The 9,409-nt window shown below is 43.7% G+C and overlaps 1 protein-coding gene across 10 annotated transcripts in view; it reads right to left on the bottom strand.

The window, feature by feature from the left end:
- The window catches only part of Itsn1 (intersectin 1), a 182,084-nt gene that overhangs the window by 141,945 nt on the left and 30,730 nt on the right, over window positions 1–9,409 (bottom strand).

Here is a 9,409-nt window from a genome sequence, read left to right as displayed (position 1 = left end):
AGTTTAGCTTTGGAAAGAAGAGCTAATTACTGAAAGTTAAAAGTTAAAAGGATAAATACTAATCTATGAGTTCTAGTATTTACACTAAAGTCCCAAATGTTAGTAATACTACTTACAAAATATCATTTGTAATGATAAAAAAATATTGAAGTAAATTTTGTCACTTGATTTGCAATATCTGGCTGTCATAAATACTGATAAACATAAAATATTAATAACTTTAAAAACTGAAATATGCAATTAGGGATTTGGTTTCTAGCATATAAATTCTAAATTTGACAACTTAATGTAGGTAAGTTTTAATAATAAGGAATAAAATTTCTAGGGAAAATTATTGGTATACTTTACAACCTTTTGAGCCTTATTTATATCAAATAATTCTAAATAGTTTTTAAAACAAGTATGATTATTTTAATAATCTTACTGAATTGATAATCTGAAGTTTTCTTCTGAAAAAGTAGAAAAGACTTTAAAAATAAGATACAACAGAATCTGAACATACTAGAAGAACCAATAATTAGGTAGCTCATATAATCACTACACTTCTAATAAGTTCAAAGAGGACTAACTTGGCTCAATGATTCAAAGACTAAAGTAGATTGTGAACATATATTAAGCTTTCACTTAGTTATTGGCAGCAATTCCCTCAAAGAAATCTTCTAATTACATATTCTTTATAAAAAGTCTTTATAAACTAACCCCTTACATGCACAAGGAAGCTCGTCACCCCTATCTATGGCAGCAAAGGTCACAGATGGGGAGGTGGGAGTGGCCGTTCAGTGTAAGGAGGTCCTGATCCCCTGCTGGGCTCACACCAAGTGTGTGCTCTCACACTAAAGGGCCAACCTACGCCTGGCAGACTGCTGCAGAGCTGGGACTGCAGACCAGGGGTTATAGGCTTTGAACAGCTGGCAAAGCACTCGACCGCTGAGCTATGTCTCCAACTCTTGGTATTTTAGGACAGGGCCTGTGTAGCTCAGGCTGTCCTCTGGCTGGCGATCCTCCACCTTAGCTTCCACAGGGATACGCCACATGTCAGGAGTTAGGAGATCTTCTTAAAATACAGAATCGATTACAAGTGGACTATGTTTATGTGCTTTCTCCTGATACCTGACTCAGTAGCCCAGGAGCAGGAACAACTAAAGGAGGGTCCCCTAAAAAAGGCTGGCTGGCTGGCTGAAAACAAAGGGGCTCAGCAGCAAAGGTCAGTGAGTCATGGTATTAGGGCAATAAAATTATTCATCTAATAAATAAGAGGCTGAGGTTATGGGTCAGTGATAAAGAGCACTTGCGTCACATACAAGGCCTGCATTTGAAGTTTGGTAGAGAGAAATGGACAGAGTAGATGTAAAAGTTATAAGTCAAAGGACCTACGAAATGGAATATTGAAATAAATATAAATTTTGCATTAATGGAACATTGAGGGCAAACAGAAAACAGTTGAATATGTTTTAACCCTGATGGCAGCATGAATATCATGGAGTAACCAATTGTTCCCAATTAGGTTTCAGCATTGCTCTCCATGCGAGTATCCACACCTCGTATTGTTAAACCTGGGTCAATTCCATGACTGCAGAGTCTTGGACCTTTGTGAGGGACCAGCTGCTTAGCTGAGCTGACGCACTATCAGATACCAAACATCACCTAGACTATGCCCACAGACAAAGGCCACGCCCAGTCTTCACAGAAATGCCTCTCCTTGCAGTGAGTAAAGGCAAACAAAGACTCAGCCTACACAAAACGCTGAGACTAAAGAATGATTGAGGGCTCAAACCTCGATAGATTCACAGAACCCCTAAGGTTCAAAGAACACTGAGCAGAGGGAGGGGCAATGTAAGGGGCAGGTAGGGAAAGGCTGTGAAATACCATGTCTAAGCAAGGCGGGGCCATGGCAACCATGGACTCCCAGCTGCAGTGCAGAGTGGCACAGAAGCGGGCCTAACAGTCAGCTGTGGAAGGGAAATGACTCAGGGCCCTACCACTTACTCCTGTGTATCAGCAAACAACAGATTCCGGTACAGGGGAGGCATGGTACCCAGGTGTATAGTGACGGTAAGCTCAGGCTCTGATGGTTTGGTCCACATTCAAGGTCACATAGACAGGTCTAGGGGGTTCTGAGGGTCAATAAACAAAAGCAAATAATAGACAGAAAAAAGATATTTGTGGTGACAGCAGGGAAACAGGAGAGAAGGAGGGATCCAGAACACACAGTGGCACCTGTATGAAACTGTAAAGAACACACACACACACACACACACACACACACACACACACACACACACAGAGCATCCTGAAAGAAAAGCCCCAATCTTGTGGAGAAAGTCTGAAATAAGCAGAAACAAACAGAAGCGACTGTGCCCCGCCTAGTAAGCGAGAAACATTCCACTTGGTGACAGCTATTTGAGCAGAGGGACAGAGAGCGGAAAGTCACCCATAAGATTACAGGCATAGGCAGAAGGTATACAGAGCTCTTCAGAAACACAGAGAATAGGCAGACAAACAGACAAAGGAACTGACAACTCCCAAACATATAGCATCCCGATCAATGCCGTCCAGTCACGTGGCTTCTACATGCGCTGCAAAGGAACACACAGAGACTACAAATTAGCTCTAAAAAACGGAGCAGAAGAGGTTTAATTAAAAGGAATAAGGACGAGGGATCGGAGGCATTGTCTCTGGAGAACTAGTGAAGGCTGCAGTCTCCTTCCAAAGGGAACAGATTTCCCCAGAATGTGTGCGTGTTAAGGGTGGGGAGGAGCCTGGGAAGCAGCGAGGAGACAGGAAGATCCGGTGTCCAGCAATCTCTGTCAGGCCCAGCTGTCAGCATGTCACTCGGCAACACTCGCTGGCATTTTTCTTGCAGTTTACCTCCCACAAAGAAGTGCTGGGGTGCCTTGCCTAGAGCACTCCAATAAGCAGGTTTTAACTTTAGTCCTTCTAAGTTACCCTTATTCTAATATTTGAAGAAGAGACTTCACCAGGGAACAGAACGCAGCTGCAGCAGACAGATGACAAATGAGGGACAGCAAGAGAGAAGGAGTCTCTGCCCAGGAGAGTGGGCCTTGACAGAGGCGGAGACAGGGAGAGGCTATGAAATACCATTTTCTAAGCAAGTAAGGTTACTGTAAAGTAACATCCAAAAGGCACTATCTATGCAGACCAGCAAATGAGCCTGGAGTACAGCTTAGCTGCAGGAACTGGGAGAACGGCACCGAAAGGTTGGGAGTCCCTACTCAGTTACAATGGAAAGCGCACTGAGTACATGACATTCAGACTCCAAGAAGACATAGGCTTATTTCTTTTTTTTTTCTTTCTTTTTTTTTTTTTGGTTCTTTTTTTCGGAGCTGGGGACCGAACCCAGGGCCTTGCGCTTCCTAGGTAAGCGCTCTACCACTGAGCTAAATCCCCAGCCGACATAGGCTTATTTCAACACAACGGTGTGCCCGCTGCATACGGACACAGTGCACGGGCTGGTGGAGCACAGCAAAGGGAAATGAAACCTGGTGCTGCCTTTATAAACAAGCCAACCGGGGATGGAGACAGAGTACCTGAGTTCAGTTCCCAGCATCCACTCCAGCTCCAGGGGATAGGGTGACCTGTGGCTTCCCTAAGCACGGATGCACAGACAACATGAATTACATGGACCTTAGAGAATTCAGTAGTCACTGGGATTACAGTGAGGATACAATGAATATGTAACATATATAACACAGACGGTGCAAACGTTACGCAGAGTTGACTCTTCACAGATGCGGTGCCTCCATGACAAGCAATGACAATTCAACTCTCCAGCCCAGTACACCCAACTCTTAATGCCAGTTAGAACCCATGGAGAACTCGGTGGAGCTGCTTTGCACTCTGTGCGTGTCTAACCAGGGCAGGGGCAAATGTGCAAAGGTACAGTCTGACCAGACATAGATGCTGTTACCGCTAATTACAACTGAAGATTATTTCCCAGTGCTTATGAATGGGTGGAGTCCAAGAGGAGAACACCTACACGTAACATCAGCAAAAGTCAGTTTATCAGGAATGAAAGCACAGGACAATGCAATCGTCAGCAAAACAACCGTGCTCTGCCTATAGAACTGCTGCCTGCCTATGGGACGTGCTCCCCTACTGGGCTGTCTTGTCTGGCCTCGGTGGGAGAGGATGTGCCCAACCCTGCAGTGACCTGATGTGCCAGGGTGGGCTGGCACTCAGATGGGGCCTCGAGGAGAGAGAGGTAGGGAAGGTCTGTATAAGGGGGATTCTGGGAGAAGGGCAACTGTGATCGGGATAAATAAATGAATTAATGGAGGGGAAAAAAAGGAATTGAACAGTTTTTTTAAGAAGCACAGGAAAGAAAATGTAGAGGTTTCTGACTGAAAAAAAATTCACAAAATGTAACTCAAAAGAAAAAAGAACTCAGACTTTTTCAATTTCGTACCTTTTAAGAACGTTCCAACATCTTCTAAACAAGCATTTTGTATGAGCTAACTTTATATTTATGTAGAAATGTTTAAATACAATCTAATGTATCTAGAACTCCACTTTTAAGCAGGGCTGTTCTCCCTAGAGTTAAGCACCCAACTTCATTCTTACAAATTTCATTCAAACTGCTAAGTTTCAAGATTCCAAGACTGAATAAACAGACTTAAAGCAATTATTGTTACTAAAGGGTAGAAAAGGTTCGATAAACACCTTATAAATATGGACATTATAAAATTAACCGTTTGCCCCCTCTTCCACCAAGCTTTGCTTACAGGGCTTAGAGTTAAATGATCTCATCAAGTTTTTGTCTGAGGGAAATTTTACTTAAGTAAGGAATCTGGCCTATTTACCTGAAGTCACTTTAACTTGAAAAACTTGCCACAAGCAACAAAGAAGGGCCACAAAAGTCAATAAATAGAGATTTCAGTATTAAGGAGAGCCTTCTCTTACTACTGGAAGGAGGGCCATTTATGACAGTTGCTAAGGAAAGTAATCTGACAGCCATGGAGCAAAAGTCGAAAATTATTGCACCCAGTGATTCATTCACCCATTAATCTGCCTGAAAAAAATCCACAGCTGAATGATGTCAATGGATAGTCACTATGGTATCACTATTGTGCACAGGCCTCAGCACATGTGGAGGGTGAGTGTAGGAGTCGGCTCTCTCCTTTGATCCTAGGTCCCAAGGATGGATGTCAGGCCATCATGATGGCTCCCTCACTCATGGAGCCACTGCCAAGTCAGACACGGCAGGCAGCACCCATCTGTAACTCAGTAGAGAAGGGCAGAACTGAGGGTTCAGGGGCTACGCAACTAAACCCTGTCTCACACAGAGTGAGCAGGCGAGAATCTGGTTGTGTTCAGCATTATAGAATAGGTTATGACAGTCACATAATCAAATGCATGACCTTAACAGTGCTCACCAAGAGCAAACTTTCACATGGGGCACAAATTTTAGAAAACAGAAGAAAACAGAGCAGAACTAATAGGAGCTGGGTGGGTTATAGGTAAGTAAGGGGGAGGGGAAGAAAGAATGCACGGTTCTTTTCATTTATTTTGGTTTTCAGAGATTAAAGGTGAGTGCCAAAATGCTCAGCCAGCAAGATTCCTTATCAAAGAAGGCATCCAAAGGAAGCCCTGCTTATTATAAGCCACCACCCACTGCAGCAGAGAGGAAAGGGAGAGAAGGTCTCTCTGTGGGTTACACTTGAGATCCTAGCACAGTCTCCCAAGTGTGGGATAGCAGGGCTGCCAACAAGCCAGCTTCTCTAATACACTACAGAAACTCCAGAGAACCAAAGGTATAAAATCATTCCCTTTGAGTACTCTCAGAAAATCGAGTGAAATCACTTAAAAATAGCCACCAATCATCATTTGGCAAACAGCTGATTCACAGAGCTTACACGATAATTCACCCATAGTTAAACAGTTCTTCATGAAAGCAGACTGCTGATTAATTAAGCTTTATATTGAGAACGTCTGATCCTATTTTTCATGTCCTTCCTATGACTATGTAAGAGGCAACACACAGAAACCTTGCAAAACAGAAGTTCTTCTGTTGACTATTTAAAGGAGCAGAACTGGATACAGACTGATGCAGATACACCATCTGTGTTCCATTTCAACAAAGTGGCTGGCACTGAAGTTCATGCTGCAGGGGGAGCAGCACCTTTGGGATGGCACGGGTGGTGGGTGGCAACAGCAGGAGCTGTCCTCAGAGGCAGACTTCTCTCCAGGTCACAGCAGTAGAATAGAATGAACTGAGCCCCCAGGCAGCAAGGGCAGGTGACAGTGGCAACAGTTTAACATTGTCAGCGACCATGTATTCCAGCTCCAGTTCTCATGGGCTGTGGCCCCATGTGCTTGGATTCTTTCTAAGCTTCAGATATTGACCTATAAATTGCAGTGGTTCTGAACCCAGGGAATTCCTAATCTGACCACATTTTGCCCAGGCCTCTTTAAGCCTTCTTCTCTGCTATGCCCACCACCCCCTGTTGATTAAGGTGTCCGGTCTATGGTGTTTTGTTTCAGTAGCCAGAACAGACTGATACAGTAAGTTTTGAAGGAGCCATCTTTCCTACCCTCAGTGTCTTCTCTTTGGAATTTTCTCACCCCACTCCGCCACACAGCTATAAATTTCCACCTGTCCTTACTGCGTTTGGAGCTGAGGCCACTTTCTCCCTCTCCTTTCAATAGTCTCGAGAATAAAACCTCTCCTTCCATTTTAACAAACATCAGAATAATTTTTCTGGTACAATGGTAACTAAACAAGAGATTTTTGTTTGTTTGAGTCAGGGTCTCTGTGTAGCTCCGGAGTTGACTATGTCAAGAAGACTGGCACAGAGATCCACCTGCCTCTGCCCCTCCAGTGCTTGCTGGGAGTAAAGGCATGCACAAGTACACCTACCTAATTATGAGTTTTAACAGAAGTAAAACACATGGACCCTCTACTTTATGCAGAGTAAAAAGCTCCAAATGTCAGCTTCTGTTGTTAAATTATCATCCTGCAATTGAACAAAAACTCAAACTGACAATCTCAGCTTTAATCGATTACTGCACCCATCACATGGACATTATTGTGATGAGCACAAAGGTTCAAAGAAAGGTCATGCTCAGGGCAGGAAGAGGTGAACAGGGGTCGTCAAGTGCTTCACGTAGCAGTGAACAGGTTGAAGTACACAGGCAGCAGGGAAGAAAGGAGAGAGGCCAAGCCGCTTTCTACATGGAGGGGGCAATAAAGCACCCAAGGAGCTGTGCATGGTAGAGAGAGGGCCCCCATGACTCCCTGGCATGAAGAAGCCACTCAGATTGAATAAGATGTGAGGGGCAGAATTGCATTGAGGATGCTTCTTTCAAGGGGCAGGGCCATGTGTGGCTAGTGGTGTGGTCACTGACTTACTTAGTGTCTGTAGTCCACTAAGTAAGCTCCACCCACACCTGAGTGAGCGACTGAAATTCAGTGGTCACATACAAAAGAAGACGGCTCGGAGGAGGGGGACTGCTGAAAAGTGTTCCTATGGGGGGAGTGGGGGGTGTGGGTTGGATGGAAGTCAAAATTACTAAAATTCATTATAAGAATATTTGCGTGTCAAACAATTTTTAAAAAAAGGTGGCTCTGGGAAGGTGGCAGCTTCAATGTTCTACAGACACACACTGCATAATCATACAGGCACTGCCCTTGTTCAACTGCAAAAATACATGGAAAAAGAAAAAAATAAGTATAGATAGTAAGTATAGATAGTTCACAGAAACACTCCACAAAATGTGTCCATAATCTCTATGTGAACCTTTGACAGCCGTAAACTGGGACCAATACTACAGACAAGACTGCAGGAGTCACCTCAGAGAGGAGCTCTTCCCCTCGAGGAGCCATCCCCAGATTCCCTGCCTTCTTCACGTGAGTCCTGGGTGGAGTCTAGAAGAACCCTTCTCCCCTGTGCTCTCTGCTGAGCTCTCTGTGTGCCTCAGTGTACATTCCCTGTAGACTGCCTCTCACTGATTTCCCTTGAGAGCAAGGATGTCTTGGGGCTCCCAGCATCTGTCACAGGGCTGGGCCACAGACCCCTGGGAAGCTCTGTGATGGAAGAAGTCCCTTTGTCCCCAGTGGTCACTAAATCCTCACCTACATTCCGAACTAAGCAAGGGTTCGTTCCCAGTCTGATTCTAATTATCTATTAATGTTGCAGAACCAATTTCTCCCCCTTGAAACAATAATTAAAGGCCAAAGTGAAAAGAAATGATTTTACAACGTACTTTAATACCAAACATGTTGCAAGGAACACAACAGAAATGGCCTATTAGCTCCTAACTTTGTATGCAAGATCACCCATGAATTTTCACTATTTACACAAGGTTCTGAGAAAATATACATAAAATACAGCATAATTAGTAAGATTAAGCTGATGCCTTTTCAAGAAAATAAAGTGATCAAAATATTAAACTTAACATTCTAACACACATGATGCAAGCTTTTGTTTTTTTGTTTTTTTAAGAAATGAGGTAGCATATTCCAGAACCAACAGTTTGAACCAAGGTTTGAAAGGTTCCTCTCTCCCTACACATAATATCATACACCTTACTCAGGAACAGTCTTCACTTATTTGACCTGAAAAATCAAACAAACTCAGCTTAACATCAGAGGCTGCCTGATTGTTTTATGTTCCTAACATCAAAGCACACTGTAACTGGCTCTTAAGGACCTTTGAAAGATCAGGGTGTCTGTCAAAGGAAGCCTTTTGTCAAGTTGTCTGATCAAATGAGAGCCATTTTCAAACATCCAGAAGCCACTGGCAACGGTCTCAGTTACAGATTCTTAATGCTGCTTCTCTAAGTCATCTCATTTGTTCTAAATGTTTACTCATTTGTACACATCACAAAACCTAAACAAGAAAAACACAAAACAAATGAAGATTTAAAAACCACCCTGTAAAAAGAGGAATCCTTCCTTCCCCTGAAGAGCCACCAGCCCAAATCCTTTCAACGTCAAACTCTACAAACTAGAAACTGCAAAACCTACATATTGTCTTAGTGTGCGATAAGCTCGCGGCTACCTGCTTCCCAATGAAGCTGGACAACTACTAGTAGAGGCCATGTGAGCCGCAGCCCAACGGAAAGGCACTGAACATCCGCAAAATCCCCAGGAAGCACAACCAAGCTGTGTCAAATGCCCAGCCTGGCTAGCCAAGAGCAACAGAATAGCCCAAATCAGATACCAAGACAACACCATCAATACCACACAAGAGAAATCCAAGGCCATGGGGTCTCAGATCTGTGCATATCAGTTCTGCTTCTCTGATGTATGCCACAGGGCATGAACAGGCCAGTTCTGACTGACTATTAGACAGTTAATCAGTTACACCAACCCCCTTAAGATTTAAGATCAAAGGGATGAACAGCAGAGAGGTAAAACTAAACAAAAACTGGGCACAAGGCAGCCAGA

This window comes from Rattus norvegicus, chromosome 11, assembly GCF_036323735.1.
Source record: "Rattus norvegicus strain BN/NHsdMcwi chromosome 11, GRCr8, whole genome shotgun sequence".
Lineage (NCBI taxonomy): Eukaryota > Metazoa > Chordata > Mammalia > Rodentia > Muridae > Rattus > Rattus norvegicus.
Note: the sequence above shows the minus strand (reverse complement) of the source record. Positions and strands in the feature narration are given on the sequence as shown.